At 42.4% G+C, this 15,924-nt stretch overlaps 1 protein-coding gene across 4 annotated transcripts in view; it reads right to left on the bottom strand.

The window, feature by feature from the left end:
* The window catches only part of CABLES1 (Cdk5 and Abl enzyme substrate 1), a 75,730-nt gene that overhangs the window by 58,487 nt on the left and 1,319 nt on the right, over positions 1-15,924 (bottom strand). The window contains exons 1-2 of one of the 4 annotated variants that reach the window (XM_026058637.1): positions 15,404-15,608; positions 14,017-14,188 (exon numbers count right to left, since the gene is read on the bottom strand). The exons of 1 other annotated variant lie outside the window; for it this stretch is intronic. The gene's annotated coding sequence lies outside the window, so the exon portion shown is untranslated. Of the gene's footprint in view, positions 1-14,016; positions 14,189-15,403; positions 15,609-15,924 lie in introns of those variants that run through there. 2 more of the 4 variants (XM_026058633.1, XM_026058634.1) reach the window with 2 other exon arrangements.

Here is a 15,924-nt window from a genome sequence, read left to right as displayed (position 1 = left end):
CCGAAAGCTGAAACCTAATCCTAAGAGGCCAGAGTCCCTGACCTCTGTGCTACCTTGAACCAGCAGCTATTTCAGTCTTCGGGTTGTGAAAGAAACTGCTGTAATTGTGGGCACGTTGGCTTCTGCCAGCCTCTGCTTTGGGGCCCATGACCCCTTCAATTGCCCCAGATCACCTCAAGGCACCTTGAGGCATCAAAGTCTTTGCTCTATACGCAGCATTAGACAGAGAACAAAAAACTTGAACAGAAAACCATCCGTAAAAAATTTTGACAGCGGCTCCTCATGCATCTTTAACATACTAAGTATATAAAGGAGAATATAAAGTGTTATATAAAGAATATAAATGCCTTGGAAAAATCTAATTCTGATACCACTTTGGTCATAAGCCAGCTTTTGTCACAAACTTCAATGAGTTAGTGTCCAATATTTCTCTAAGCTGTAATACATTCAGTTTTTAATATTAAAGAAGCTAGATACACATTTCTTTACAGAAAGATCTCAAAGGTGACCATTAGGAGTCACTGTCTCTAAGATTTACAATATACGAGCAGTAACTGAAAAAAGTTAATACCAATAATTTGATCTGATCCTGCAAAAACTCCTTCACTTAAATATTCTTAGCAAAGGTACCATCCGCATGACTAATGATGTACTTCTGCTTAAGCCTCAGCTGATGGGGCTATTGCTCAAATCTAACCATGAAAGTGCCAATTTTAACTGTGTTAGGAAATAAAGCTCAAGGCAGCAAGTCACCTGTTAGAGTAAGATTGAGCATATCTGCAAGTGTTTGCAGGGTCACACTCTGTTTTTATAAAGCCATTTTTCAATGAGAACAGCTTATTTAATAATATTTATTTTGTTTCAAACTAATAATCTCTTTCAAAAAAAATGTGACCAAATATAACACTCAGTATAGCATAAATAACCYGAGAGAGGATATTGCTTTAGAACAGGCTTGGGGAGGTGGATGGGAGAAAACACACACAAAAGTCTGTCTTTTAAAAAAAAGTATTTAAATGTCATAGATATTAAATGCAGAAGTAACAATTCTGATACAGATTTTAAATTATTTCCATGTGAAACAGCTAACTTTATAACATCACACATCTCAGATCATCTGACTTGTGTGTCTGTCCACATATGTGGCATCACAGCCCCAAGCTGAATAAACACAGAGAGGGAAGAAAGAGATTCTTGTTTCCTGGTAAAGCTTATTGCATCAAAGAACTGAAAGCAGGGCAAAAGGCCCATTCAAAAATGTGTCACAAAACGCTTCATCACAGACCTAGAAACTTTGTCGTGAGGGGGGAAAAAAAAGAGATTTGAACAACAACATTGCCTAATGCGATTATGTATACACAACGTAATTTCCCATTTACAATACTGTATCAGCGAGTTCAACACCAGCTGAAGTTCTTCTGCCTGTGCTTGTACCAGCTACATCATTTTGGGACAGACCATAAAACTGTTATTGCAAATGCTTACTCTTCCAAGGAGGGTATCAGACAGGCAATTAAACAACATTCCTTCCAAAAAGATAGTTTTATTATCTGTAAATATACATCTCTTTCTTCTGTCTCCAAGTAGGAACCCAGGAAGCACACACTTTTCTAGCATACGTATTTGAAGACTTAAAGTTTTCAAATTATGTATAAAGTAGCATCTGGATAGCTAAGTAATACATGGAAAATAGTATTCTGACAGCAGTTCTGGAGCATACAATGATGAACTACACTTAGCAACCTCCTGAACTTGTCTGCATATAAAAATTACTTCTGATTTATACTAGCCAGAGAAGGGGTAGGTTGTGGAGAAAGAGGCCCTAAAACCAAGTAGGTGTTTGCCTTTCTAAATTCCTTCCTTTGGTTTTTCTATCAAGTGTTTTCTACCCGAAGCAATTTTGTACCTAGCCACAACAAGCATATCGCGCTTTGCAGGATTTTAAGAAAAAAAAATTTTTTTGAAAACCAAACTTGGGAGCAAAACCACTGCAGTTCTAGACAGGAAAAAAAAAAAGGTGTTTTAGCAACTGGAAAACTTATCAACTGCACCTAATACCGAATAAATACAGCTAGTAATACAGAATAAACCACTCTTGCTTGTGCAAATATGGGCAAATATAGTGTGAACATACAGCACTGTTTGAAGTAAAGTGTATTTAAAGCCTTCATAGTAACAGCTCCAGTCACTCTACAACACTCCAACAGACTCTGCAGAGACTTTCAGGCTACAGTAATAGACAATGTCAAGAAGAAAAAAGGAAGGGAAAGTAATCTGTGTGCCTGCAGTTAAGCTTGATTTTTGAGAGCAAGAACTTAYTAAAAGGATGAAGAGAGACTTGGGGGGCAAGGGAAGAGGAGCAGGRGTTTGGGCTGCCCCTCAGCAGTACCTTCTGCAGTACCTGCTGTCCTCAYGCCAAACACGCTCACACGGCAACTGGCTGCACCTCCAGCACGGGCAACCCGGCTCCTTGATCCCAGCGCGGYGAAACGATCAGCACAATTCAACAAGTAGAAGGGGAGATGCAAGCACTAACAGACCATCATCTCAACTACCTTTGACAGGGTTGTAACGAGAAAGTGGAGGCTTTCCTCTCTTGGGTGTGATCTGCTAACTGCTATTTGGAAAACGGAAGATTTATATGACTTTATCTTTCCTTTAGAAACAGCAGCATCTCGCAAAGAATCAGTCCAGCTAAGAAACCAGAAATATACTTCCTCCACTGTATGTCTGACCATCCATCTATCCGTACGTAACATTTTCTTTTCTCACTGCAAGTCTTTGCAAAGAAGGAAGTTTAAACTAAATGCTGCTATATTAGGGCTGAGGCCCCATACAGTAGTGAAAAAGACAATGCAAGTATTTGCTTTTTTTTTTTTATTATTTTGCTTCTGTCTTCCTTCACCTCCTCAAACCTGAGCAATAGTGAACTCCTCTAACTTGGAGGGGAGAGGGAAATAGTTTTGCAGCTGGATCAGTGCTAGCAGATACATATATATGTACTTGCCAAACTCTGCCCGCATCTGGCTGGAGGAAAGGGGAGAGACAAACTTGCACTCTAAGAAGGGCAGCAGGCAGAAAGGTTACAGCACAACTGCCAAACTATATGCAAGAAACTGGTATGTTGCCCCCTTGCAAGTCTGGTATGTGACTAAACATGAAGACTAATGCCATATTTACCTACATAAAGGTTGGAGACAAAATTTTGCCTGATGGCTTCCACTGAAAGTGAAATTAGCTATACTTTTTTTTTTTTTTTTTTTTTTTAAAAAACAAACCTTCCTCTCCAGACCTCAAGCTCTGAAACTTCTATTTCCTCACACACTACATGTTCTCTTCTAAAGATGATAAGGAACAAGAGCAGAGCTGTGTTCGCTATGGCAATAGACCTCCGTATTGATCAAACCTACATCCTGTCATCAACATGCAATGCAGAATTCTGCAATTTTGCTTTTTCTGTTTTACCTTCTCCAACAAACAGACAGGAATGACCTCTGTTAATGCAAATAACTATATAAAAAGACAAAAAGTAAATTAACCCAAACGGGTTATCACCTGTGCCGGTGCATGAGCTTGGATCAGAAGCATGCTTTTGAAGCAAGTCTTCCYAAGACACCACACACTTTTTTTGCATCGCAGAGCAGTGTGCAAACAAGGGATTTCTTTCAGATGGCACTAAGGCAGATGACACACTGCAAGAGCACAACTCTGGTGCCCCATCACTACTGGACGTTCAGCCCACAGGTCCAGCCTAGATCTGGCCACACCGTGCACAGAGTGGACATCTGGGTCATGGCAACAAGCTTTTTGCTTTGCAGATCGGCTCCTGTTGGGCCATGCTGCATGTTAAGGCAGACACGGCCTTTCTCARTTCAGAAGGCCCGAGCCTCTTGCAAAGGCTGCAGGTTTAAATAATTTATATCTCCGATGGTTCTTGTTTAGCTTAGTTTCAGCGCATTGTATATTTAAACAGCTTGTGCAACGCAAGAAAGTGCAGCCCAGTGGGACTGACGCTGTCACCTCACAGCAAGGCACAAGCCCATCACATGGGGAGTTGAGCTAGTCTTTCAGATGTGTTTTCATTTCAGTTTTGCTCTCATTTGGAATGTGTGGAAATAACAACTTGAAAAGCAAACAACGGAGAATTTCGGCTGCATTTGTTTAGAGAAGCACAATCTACACCTCCATTTCCTGCTTCTTAGGGCCCACATACCTCCACAGTCTAAGATGTAAAGGACTAGTAGTTTGGTGGCCTCAAAAGTCACATGTCAAGTTTTATGAACAGCATTTCTGTCCATTTCTATTGATGTGACAGCACAACACGCTCTCGTACCCACTGATTTAACCAGAAGTGCTGTTAGCTTCAGTAAAAACAGGATCATAATTATAGTACTCAACAACACCAACTACTCCCCCACAAAATGACAGGGAGGACAAGTATATAAACAGGAGCAGGTCTGGAGAATGCTATAAGCAAAATTATAATAAGCAAAAGCAAATAAGTAAATCTGTGAAAAACCTGAAAGGAAAAGCATGTGCTGTTTTTTCAAGGTGAGATTTTCAAAGGCGCTGAAGAGCATTCCTCAAATTCAGGGTTCACAGGCTCCTTCAAAAATCCCAGCTTAAATTGCTCTACTGCTCTGCTATCTTTAGCCTGAATAACACGAGTTAGATGTCTAATTCAGAAAAAAAACACTGCAGAAGTGAAGTCAAGTCTTCATTACCATAACCTCGCATCTTGGAAAAGTGGATGTGAGGGTCAAGAGCCTCTCAAAAGCTGCACTTCTTCTAGCATATGGAAGTGAAATGAGAAACAAAACAAGACCACGCTGAAACRTTCCTGGGGATTGTACAAAGCAGAGAACTGCAACAATTGCAAGACAACTGGCTGTTGTATGAAGGACCATGCCATCCTCACGCACTGATACCACGTTCATTTATCCTCTCAGATAGTCAAGATATGTGACTGCTTGCGAGGTCAGAAATAYTACCTGTGCAACTTAAAATAGAAAAGACAGGCCTAATTATGTTCCCATTTGTACCTGAGCAATCCTGTAATTCAGAGCCTGTTCATTTTTGGGTGTCTTCACCTTTGCAATCACACAATGGCTCATGAGCCCTCCTTCACTCCAGCCCCRTCTCTTCCATTCCTCCTCACCCCCCTTCCCAAAGTAGTAAATTCCAATTATAATCCCCATCTTTGTGAGGTCCTGCTGCACAAGGCAGTTTGTGGGGTTGGGGCTGAGCTCGTAAGCGATATGGAAGAGCAACAGCGTTTTGTACAGCCCTGAGCACGGCATCAGTACCGCACTGTAACAGTTCATCACTGTTGCTGCAAGGCTACTTCCTTCTAGGAGAAAAAGCGTGTGTGCTCACAAACTCACTGGGAGAAAACACCTGTTTCCATCATGCATTCAACCTTTATGCAAAGCATAACGCTAGCAGCAAAAACTACTGCTGTACTTCAAAGTACCTATTTAAGGGTGCAGCCAAATTTATACAAAATTTGTATTTTTTACTTTCAAATGCATTTGCTCAAACTCTTCGCCCTGCTACACCCTAGGAGTATCTTTGATTTGAAAAGTCTTATATCAATAAGGAAACTACTGAGTAAACAAGAAACCAATATTTATAATAATCTCTTTAAAACAAACAGAAGCAAAAACCATTTGACAATGAAATATGTTCCTTAAAACAAATGTGCATAGACACTTGCTATTCGTGAGGCTACTCAGGAGTTCTGCAGTACCTGGAGTGGCTTCTAAAATATAAAAGCATTTAATCTTGAGGCAAGTCATGCACACAGAAAAATACGGATTTTGCAAATCTCAGAGAAAGGTCATTACAGAGGTACTTAACAGTACTACTTTGTGCTCTTTTATAAACAATTCTGTGTTTTTAAGCAACGAACTCCTAGCTGTGGCTTCTTCTCTATTAGGTTATTGTTAAAAGATAGCATTCTACGAAATGGTAACTGATACCACTTAAAAATCAAACCCAGTTTTGCTTTAATTAAGAAAATAGCTTCAGAAAACTAAGGAGGTGCCTAAGATATATAAAGAATTGAAGACAAGAGGTTATGTGAAGTGCCTTTCAGAAAACGTAATTACACCTTTGTATTTTAAAGAACATTCTTACAAGACTATTAATAGCAGACTGAGATTCATACGCCTTTTTACGTAACACGCCGCAGCACCTGCTCTAGACTTATCTACCCAGCCAATTAAGCTGCACTTTGCACTGTAACATCTGAAAGCTGTTTTTTTTCCCTCTTCAGCTTATCTGAAAAACACCTCAGTATTTTACTGTGCTTAATTAAGAAACTGTACCATTCGCTTATAGAAATTCAGAGAACTATGTCGTTTGCTTGTAACACCCAGGTCTGCACAATTCAGTCTAAGCCCAAGGCATCAAAATGGAGCGCTCCTCTTCACCTAGCACTCTGTCACCTAACCAGGACCTGACTTCCCGCCATGTGAGCCCCACACACCCCTTCTTTTGTCACCCTGCATTTGTYGGGCTGTAACTGACTGAAAACTAAACTGAAAAATGAGGAAGTGAATCTCCACTTTTGTTGGATCTGCAGGGACTAACTCAAGTGCAGAAGCAACATGAAAAGGAAAAAAAAAAAGACACCTTTTGCCTGTAGATGTATATGACCAACAAGACACAGGGAATAAAGCCAGTGAGTAAAAAAAAAAAAAAAAAAAAAAAAAAAAAAAAAAAAAATAAAAAAAAAAAAAAAAAAAAAAAAAAAAAAAAAAAAAAATTTACAAAAAAAAAAAAAAAAAAAAAAAAAAAAAAAAAAAAAAAAAAAAAAAAAAAAAAAAAAAAAAAAAAAAAAAAAAAAAAAAAAGATGTTTTCAAGACATGTTTCAGACCAAGAACGAACATAAAGTAGAAGCTAGATGTCATGCTATACTCTTTAGATAGCCTGTGTAAAGTGGGGTGTGAAGAGCAGATTCCTAGCCCATGTGAGCATGAATGAAGAATAATGATATATCCTTGAACTGTAGATATTTGTGTATGTACGCAGAAAGCATTAGACCTGCTCTCTCCATACACGTGTTTGTACGGCGCCCAAGCAGGCCTAAAGACAGAGGGACTTATGCGAGATGCATCTCTCGGCTCCCCCTTCTCCGTGCCCAACTGTGCTGGGGGTATTGGGCAAAACCAGAGGACCCTGCAGGTGGCAGTCGCAGAACGGTCCTTTCCGAGTGCCGAACTTCTCCCAGGGTCCTTGGGATGGTGAGGCTCTGCTCTTCCCTGCTCCAGCACCATGGACCTKTGAAACTAAAAGTCAGCAGATCCACCTCTGAAGTAGGCCTGCAAAGCTGTGCTGCTCGCATCCTTCAAAGAGCACACCACCACACCGGGGTTACAATCCATCTCTTTGCTAACAGCCAGAGTGGGAACAGGCTGCTCAGGTGTTATGAGCTGTCTCCATAGAAAAGTGATGGTAATAACAGCTTACTCTTTCACCACTCTGAAATTAAAATCCACGTCACAATACCAGCATGTATCCCTCCTGCCGGACATGGGGACCGCTCAGCCTGGGGAGACAGGTCTCTCACTTCCCTCTCTTCCTTTGTGGTTTTAGTCACCACCTGATCCAGTCTTGTCGGAGGGCTGGGACCTACCCTCGGACTTGCACCTCAGTTGACCCTTCAGACGCAGACGGTGCTGGGAACACTGGAACCTCCGGCACGTTTCCCCACCCATTCTCCTTACTGGGATTTGCTGACCTGTACCCACAGCGGCTCTTTCTCCATTCGGAAAAGAGCAAGCAACAGTGCCGCATGGAGGGGAGAGGACAGAGAAAGGCCTATTGCCAGTCTCTCCTTGCTGCAGGAGGAAAAGGCAAGGAAGGTCCTAGCCCTGCAGCGCCGCTGAGACGCACAAAGCTGGGCCACCCGGCGCAGCCCCGAGCAGGCTGCAAACAAGGCACAAGCTCAACACCCGGGGACGCAGCAACAGCGCCTACGGGTTGGTATTCCTTGATGCAGTACTCATATTTACCAAGAACTGCAGTTCTACAGACCTGTATGAGCACCAAAAATGCAATCAATTTTTGTTTGAACATTTGTTATCAATAAAGCTATCTAGCTTTCTATTTTTTATCCTACTGATATTATACAATAAAATCCCTGGTATCACAAAAATTTACTCTACAAGCATAACTTTATACATTGACTCTGATTCAACTGAGTAATTTCATGTATATGTAAATGCATACTTTGGGCTTTGCAGGATCCTGAGTCAGAAAGGATGTATCTTCTTTTGCCATCCAAGACAAGCAAAGGGAAACACATTTATATTGTGGTGAATGAATCATTTTTTCCCACAAATCTCAATTTCACAAAATTACTAGCCTAATTTGTAACAATGTGGAAGATTGCTAAGAACATGTGCTTGTCCTTTATGTCCATGCATAGGGTGGAAGGGTTTGGGGTTTTTGTTATTTTTTGTTTTTTAAAGAAACTTCTTACAGAAGGGTAACTAGCCTCTGTTTAATTTTTCATTCACTTCTCAATTCTCCACAATAGAAAATCTTCCTCAGGCAAAAACTCTGAAATGTAACTGCTCCAAGCAATGTTGATTCTGAAGCACATCATTAGAACAGAAAATACATTTACCATTCATGACAGGAAAGCAGCTGCTACAAATATAACACAGTAGCCACTGTAAATGAACCTCACAGTTCCTTAAATATGTACTCTTCTAAATCTGCATATTGCAGCCTGAAAAGCAAACCCAAAGACATGTGCCAGCGCAATTCCTAAAAGTCTTCTTTCCACTAGCACATCATGTTTTCTCTAAATAGCAGTGAAATTTTCTTCTCTTAACTGATTTGCCGAGTTCTTTACCCTACTATTGCACAAATAAAACTTCTGCTAAGCTCCTCTTACGAAATCAAAGATCATTCTTCAAATTTCTCACTGTGTTATTTGTAAACTGCAGGCAGGCAGATACACACTTTCCATATGCCAAATACATGTAATTTGCATTTTTCGAGGAATAACACTTCCTATGGCAAATTGGCCAGTTTTTTTTTTTTTTCCAGTTGGATTGTTAAAACAGCCAGCTCTCTGCATCCGACTGCACCTGCTGCATTGCTAAGCCTAATATCTTGTGGCAGTCCCACAGTAATCAACRGCAAATCTGCACGTACAGCAGCATTTGTGAGAAAGGACCAATTCTGTCCTTGGAAGTCTTAGCATATGTCCAGGGGTGAGTCCYGTGGATATTTGCACTGCTGAAACAGAATCCGATTTCTCATGGGATCGCTTGGTGTCTGGAGAAGTGTCAATGTACAGAAGAAGTTGTAATACCAAAAACTAAGCTTCTATATTTTCAGGTTAAATTCTGAAGAGAAGCATTTATGTACATGCAGTGTAAAATTTTCCTGTGAGTCTACCAACAGCTGAAATAGAGAAAAATAAATTGAGATTTGTTGCTGAATCACTATTCATGCTTCTTGTCTTTCCCTCGCATCGAACTTTCCACTGGCAGGACCTCAAGATAGCCCACCTAGTACTGATTTCCTTAAAACAAGGTAGCCATAAAAGTACTGGAGATTTTCTTTTTTTCTTTTAGAGAGAACACTTGGGAATTTCATTTATATTTTAGCTGTTTTGAACTGTTTTAAGCTAAAGCTATATCCCCAATCACTGATTAAAGCATACTTGCTATCCAGCAGTTATCATCAAACTACAATCTATCATAACATATCATATCTATCTATCACCAAACTATGTTTTTGCAATGGTCTGGAGGGCTGGCTAGTCACGTGGTTGCTAACAGTCTTCATCATTTCAAGACACTTGCAGAAGTACTGTGCAGCAGAAAAGTCGTGCAGCTCATAACAAGAAGGGCCAGGCTGACCACCTGTCCAAGAGCTTTGCTAGTAGGAGGAGGATAAAAAAGATCTACTAATGGGAATGGAAGTACCAGGCAGCAGCTACACAAGCAAACCTGCCGAAATGTCTCATTCCTCCATTCTCCCGATATCTAATGAGTATACTGTATGCAGCCCAAGCAGCTGCACAGTATATGCCCGTAGAGTTTCCAGAGTTGGGGTTGGAGCCAAAATGCTTTTAACTGGCAGACAGTGAAGGGATCCAACACAAATACAACTCTTCACATGTTACCAGGTCAGGTTTTCTCACAGAAGTTAACGAATACCCACAGAGGCAGAGCCGCCTTCTCCATCTGCCTTCAGGGCAGTCTGATTTAGAAATCTGCCAAGTTCTCAGGCTTCCATATAGCTGGCTCCATCTTAGTGTGTGTCGGTCTATAGAGATGTCTAATTAATTCTGTAATAGTTGTGTACACTACACTGTCCCAGATCATCTTCAAAATTGACAGCAAGCAACCATTTTAAGTTTTTTTTCTCTTGTCAGAAGATTATCATTTTTATCTGACAATGATGCTTGGTAAGTAATATAATGAAGCCCTGGAATTTGCCAGAGCAAACTTCTGTAGGGTTTCTTTTTTTAAGCTTTGTTTATTAAGGAAACAAGGCTGATGGGACTGTGCTGTCTATCTGTTTGTGCAACGTCTTAGCACTCTACTCCAGTAACCTCTGAACCATTGGTCAACTTCAGCTAACATCTGAAAAATGACTATGTTTCTACCACTTTAACGGAACTGAGAGGCTCAAATTTGCGCCCTGAACAAGAAAAAAGGAAGGCAGAGATCAATGGTGATGGATGCCAGTCAGCGTGGACATAGAGCTGCCATGCTCAGCACATGCACAGCTCAAAAAGCAGACACAGCCTCAGGCCATCATCTCCTGACTGGCATCTCTGGCTGCTGTAAGAGATGCAGAACTACCCACGAGGTAGGGGAATGGGGCAAAGGGGCTCAGATGGCAATCACTAGGATCCAGGTTTCACTGCTGCTGAAGTTTAGGTGATGGGGTTAATGTGTCTCGTTTGAGGAACCTATCTGAACAATACCAAAAGAATGGTTCATTTTGTCTTCCTCCTACCTACAACCCGTCAGCCAAAGGCTACCAAAGCCCTTTGCAGATGTAATTTAACCAAGTGACCAAGCTGCAAGGTATACAGGAGAGGCTTTACAGGGGAGGGAGGGAAGGGGAGACCTGACCTCTCCTAAGCCCACTGTCAGTCAGTGACTGCACTGCTCTCAGCAACCACAAGGTCCCAGCCTTTCAGGGTGGGCCACAGGATATGCTAAAAAGAGTAGGGTCCGGTGTCCTTCCTAGGACTCCTGAATGCAAGCTTGTGTGCGCAGGGACAGCAAGTCCTCTCCTGAGGTAGCCCTCTGGGAACAGCAGGCTACAGGACCTATGAAGGCCTTGTATCACTGAAACTCAGCTGTGACCTACCCAAAGAGAGGCCCCAGGACACCGGTGCATCCACCTACACCACCCTAGCTATTTGAGTCTTAATCTTGTTCTTGAACATCCCTTCTTCAGGGTGGGTACAGGAAGGCCATTTAGCTTTCCAAAATGATGACAGAAGTCACCAGAGCATCCTCTTTAGAGGCAGCAATGATCAGTGGTGGACAGGGTCACACATCTATGAAAAGGCCTAGTTCAGCATGTGCACTTTCCATTCACTTCTCAGACCATTAAATCGCTGTTTTCACACTACTCTCGTATACATAATTCTAAAACTCTGCCTGCCTGAAGAGCTTTAGGTCCAGTGAATAATAAACCCTCAGACACAAAAGGTCTAATGCATTTCCAGCAGCTATCAAGCAAACTCCTGATGTTGGAATGACCCTAAAGGGAGGACAGTGCCCTTTTTTTTGGTTTTGCTCCTCTTTCGGGACTCTGCCTGTAACAYGCTCGTTTCTGAGAGACTCTTCTTTTGTCTCTGAAGTGTTAAGTTTGGAGGAATTTTTTGTGGTGTGCAGGGATTGTGCGCTAAGCCTGCGCTCTCTGCCTGCCTGAGGCTGCTGAGGACTGGGCTCTGACCTTTCAGCCCTGTCACACCAAACTAAACTGCCGGATTCGGCTCTTCAACAACATCCTGGAGGCTTCCTGCAGCATTAACAACRGATCACACTTTGTGAGCTGACCACTCAAAAGCTGTGCAAGTCTAAAATTCCAGTATCCCTCTTCACTCTATCTCTAGAAGATGAATACTTAGGCCAAAATGTAGTTCTGTCTGTGCACAACAAATAGTATTAGCCATTTAAAACATCAAAATGCTTTCATATTTCCAATAACAGTTTGGGTACTTACACACCAAAGCACTGTGGCAGTGAATGGAAACCTGAATGAGGAAGCTGCTTCCCCTCTGCATTATCAAAACTGAATGGGATGGAAGGCAAATAGCACAAAGAATTTCTAATGGGTACAAATCAATTGAATCTTTACAAGTGTTAGTAATCATAAATTAATTTTAAAATTACTTAGGAAATGAGATTTGTTCTGTAGATCAATAAGTTTTTCATATAAATCCACTTGAACCATAATAACTTAAAAAGTCCTTTAAATGGGAACATTCCCCCCCAGTAATTACTCAGCATATATTCCTTTCTACCACCTTCCCCAAAACAGCTGCTCCGAGAAGGAATTTTCCTTCACATCTGCCCTTAAGCCTGACAGTGACATGAACAAACACAACTGGAAGTGATGTCTAAGCGCCAAATCAAATTCAGTCAACGCTACCAGCAATTAATTTATTTCTTTAATAAAAGCCAAAAAAGCCTGTGCTTGCTTTGGACAGCCTGGGCCACTGGAAAAGATTTTACATAGAATAGGAAACTTCATGCATGGAAGCAGCAATATTTTTCTCAGAAGACCATGGCAAAAAAAAAGAAAAACACTAGGCATAAATAAAAACTAGTACATGGGATCATTACCTCCCTAAGTCCAGGCTCTGTAATGATTTTAAAGCTGTTCAGCTATACCTGTATGCCATGGAGGTCCTTGCTAATTTAGATGGAGCTATCAAAGTGAGGTACAATTTGGCATGAAGAAAAGCATAGCAGAATCCGGCCGTAGTTCCCAGCAGTCTAGTGTCCTTAGCCACCCACTCACCATACAACCAAAGTGAACATCTTCAGCACTAGACTAAGATGCCTTTGGCATCAACAAGCCAGCTTTTGAACAAGCTTTTTTTTCCATATACATATAATTACATACCAGCCTCCAAACAGCTAGAAGCTCCATGTTCTTTTTTGTACCGTTTATTTCTCATGAATACCAATACAGCACAAACCCAAACCACATTAATGATAACCTTGTTAAATATAAACTAGTATGCAATTATACAAACTGCTAACACAAACAAAAAAGGCAGGAAGCTCTGATTACATGTTCACAATAGGCTCTGAAAACTAAATAAAAACAACAGTATAATGCAGCCTGTCCTGTGTGATACTGTAATAGAAAATGGTTTCATGTTACAACATAACTTACGTGTCTAAGCACAGAAGACTAGTCTTTCAAACAACACAAACTCAGTTTCAAACCTGCTGCAGGGAGAGTGAAAGGGTGGGAGGAGAGACAGCAGATGTACAGTTTTTTAAAGTCAAAAAAAAAAATCTGATTTTCCTCTCTGCTTCTGTGCATCCTCCTTCAGGTGAGCTAATGTCTGTCTCAGGGCAATTGCCGTGATTGCTGGGCTCTGCTCCCCGCACTGCGCTGGTAAGGGCAGGCTGCRTGCAGGGCATTTGGCTCCTTCCTCTCCATTAAGAGAGCAGCAGCAGCAGGTCTGCTTGAACTCTCCGTTCTTGGGCTCATGCCAGCAATGTGCATGTCTATGATTTATCTTTTGTGCAGGGAAGAGCGAACCTAGCAAACAGAGTTTGTATGATGCCTTTTCATCGAGATGAGCCGCAAATGCTCCAATACCACCTCTGTGTGTCAGCTGCCTCCCCGGGTCCCTCCTGCCCCTTCAGMTGTTGCCCATTTTTGATGTTCAAAAATATATATACATTTTCCAGACTAGAAACAAATCTACTGAGCAGGAGCCAAACTCTGCCCTAGACTGCACATTTGCAGCGTCACAGTAGTCAGCAAAGCTATGGGCATACCTGAAATCTCTCCTTCAAAAGCACAAACCGGAACCTGGATGCTACAACAGAGACTATCTCAGCACTCCAGGAAGGTTTAGTCAGGTGATTCCCCTTGTCATTGACTTCTGCTACCAATTCAGTCTATTTGCACACCAGCAGAGTGGAACCTGTGCAGTGCTGGATTTCTGGGCTGTAAACAAGAACGATAATCATCTTTCTCTCTTAAGCTTCGCATAGTTCTCTTTAAAAAAGAAAAAAAGTGGAGATTGTGGAAGGAAAAGCTGAGAGAGATGCAAACAGGGGCAAGGGAAAACAATGACAGCAAGAGGAAAGATCCACTTAAGCAGTGATAGAGATGAGAACTCAGCATCCCTTCCAGAACAGACCTAAGATGATACAGTAGCGCAGGATCAAAGACTGCAGGTAAGGAAAAACACGGAGGATCCTTGGGAATCTGGAAAGATAACACAGGACTCCTAAACAGATTGATAAACTTGCTCAGTAAGGAGAAGGCTAGGGAGAATCCAGCCTCTTGAACACTAAGCGGGTACAGCTGAGTGCATTACCACCAGCGATTAAAAAGCTGAGGAGCAAAACTGCAGTCCCCAGATCATGGTCTGTGGGTCACTCCTGGCTCACACGGCCACAGGCAATGGTTTGCAGAAACATGCCTCTGAGTCAAGTGTACAAGCGTATCTGTTTCACATTGCTGTGCTGGTGATCCACAGCGCAATTAGAGGGTTGTCACTGTACTAAAAGTTTTGGGAGCTACAGGACCGGGAGAAGATTAGTGGTAAACCACCAGCAGGCATTTTAACAGGCAAGGTGGGACTCCCTTACACAGCACAAAAGGGGCTCAAAAAGCCACAGATCCAATCCAGGTGCAAGGAAACAGTAGGACACACAGCTAAGACAACTTTCTCTTGGAATATCTCCAGTTTCTCCAAGCTAGTTAGTTTTGGGAGGGATTTTTCTACAGCAGTCTATGCTCAATTACCCTTATAAACCCTTGCAATAACACGTGACTCGAAGTCTACCTATTTCTCCAAGGGAGAAACAAGAAAGGAGTGTGGCGAATGGGGAATGTGGGAGTGGCAAATGATGTGGGCTTGGAAAGCGCAGACATTTCCTCCGCTTTCTTCTCTGCTTTTCTCCACCCCACTTGCCCCCCAGCTTTTGATATGCCGTTGGAAAAGTGAAGGAAGATTATTACTTTGTATCCATGGAGCAATTAATCCACCTGCATTTGCGCATTTTTACATGATTGCACATTCTTAGCTCAAAGTCTTAGCTATTTATGCAGGTGAAGTTATTCTTTGGGGATGAGTTTATTAAAAGGCAAAAGAATACCCAGCGGCAAGGAACAACCCATGAAACAAGAAGTGCCTCCAGATAAAGCGCTTACTTAAGGAGCTAGCAAAACACTGCTGGCACCATGTGTCTGCTGCACCTTGTGCCTTGGGTCTGATCCACAATCCATAGGCATCAATGGAAAGACTTCCATTTACTTCACAGGCTGTGGATCTGGCTCTCTGAACAGTTTACTTTTTGTTTCCAGCATGCTGCCTAGAAAATAGGCAGAATGATGGACCAAATCCCGCATCGGAAGAGGGAAAACGGTGGCACGTATTCCAGACAAGTACTACTACTAAAAAAAAAGAATAGAGGTTGCAATAAGAAAAAGGAGGCTCTGAGGCGGGAACAGACGCGTGTGCGCATTTCCAGCGGGAGCGAAACTTTGAGCTCCCTGCGCCCCGCCGCGAACGGCTGCTGCGGGCGCGGAGGCTGCGGTTCGCACAGCGGGGTCACCGCCAGGCGCGCACCGTTTCGGGACCCCCCGCCCCCCAGCAGCGCGTCGCCTCCCCGCGGCAGCCCCGCTCGGCGGGACGAGGCTTCCCCGGCGGCGCGGCCCCGGCGGCGCGGCGG

This window comes from Apteryx rowi, unplaced genomic scaffold, assembly GCF_003343035.1.
Source record: "Apteryx rowi isolate R43461 unplaced genomic scaffold, aptRow1 scaffold_149, whole genome shotgun sequence".
NCBI lineage: Eukaryota > Metazoa > Chordata > Aves > Apterygiformes > Apterygidae > Apteryx > Apteryx rowi.
This window is presented reverse-complemented; position numbering and strand designations above follow the sequence as displayed.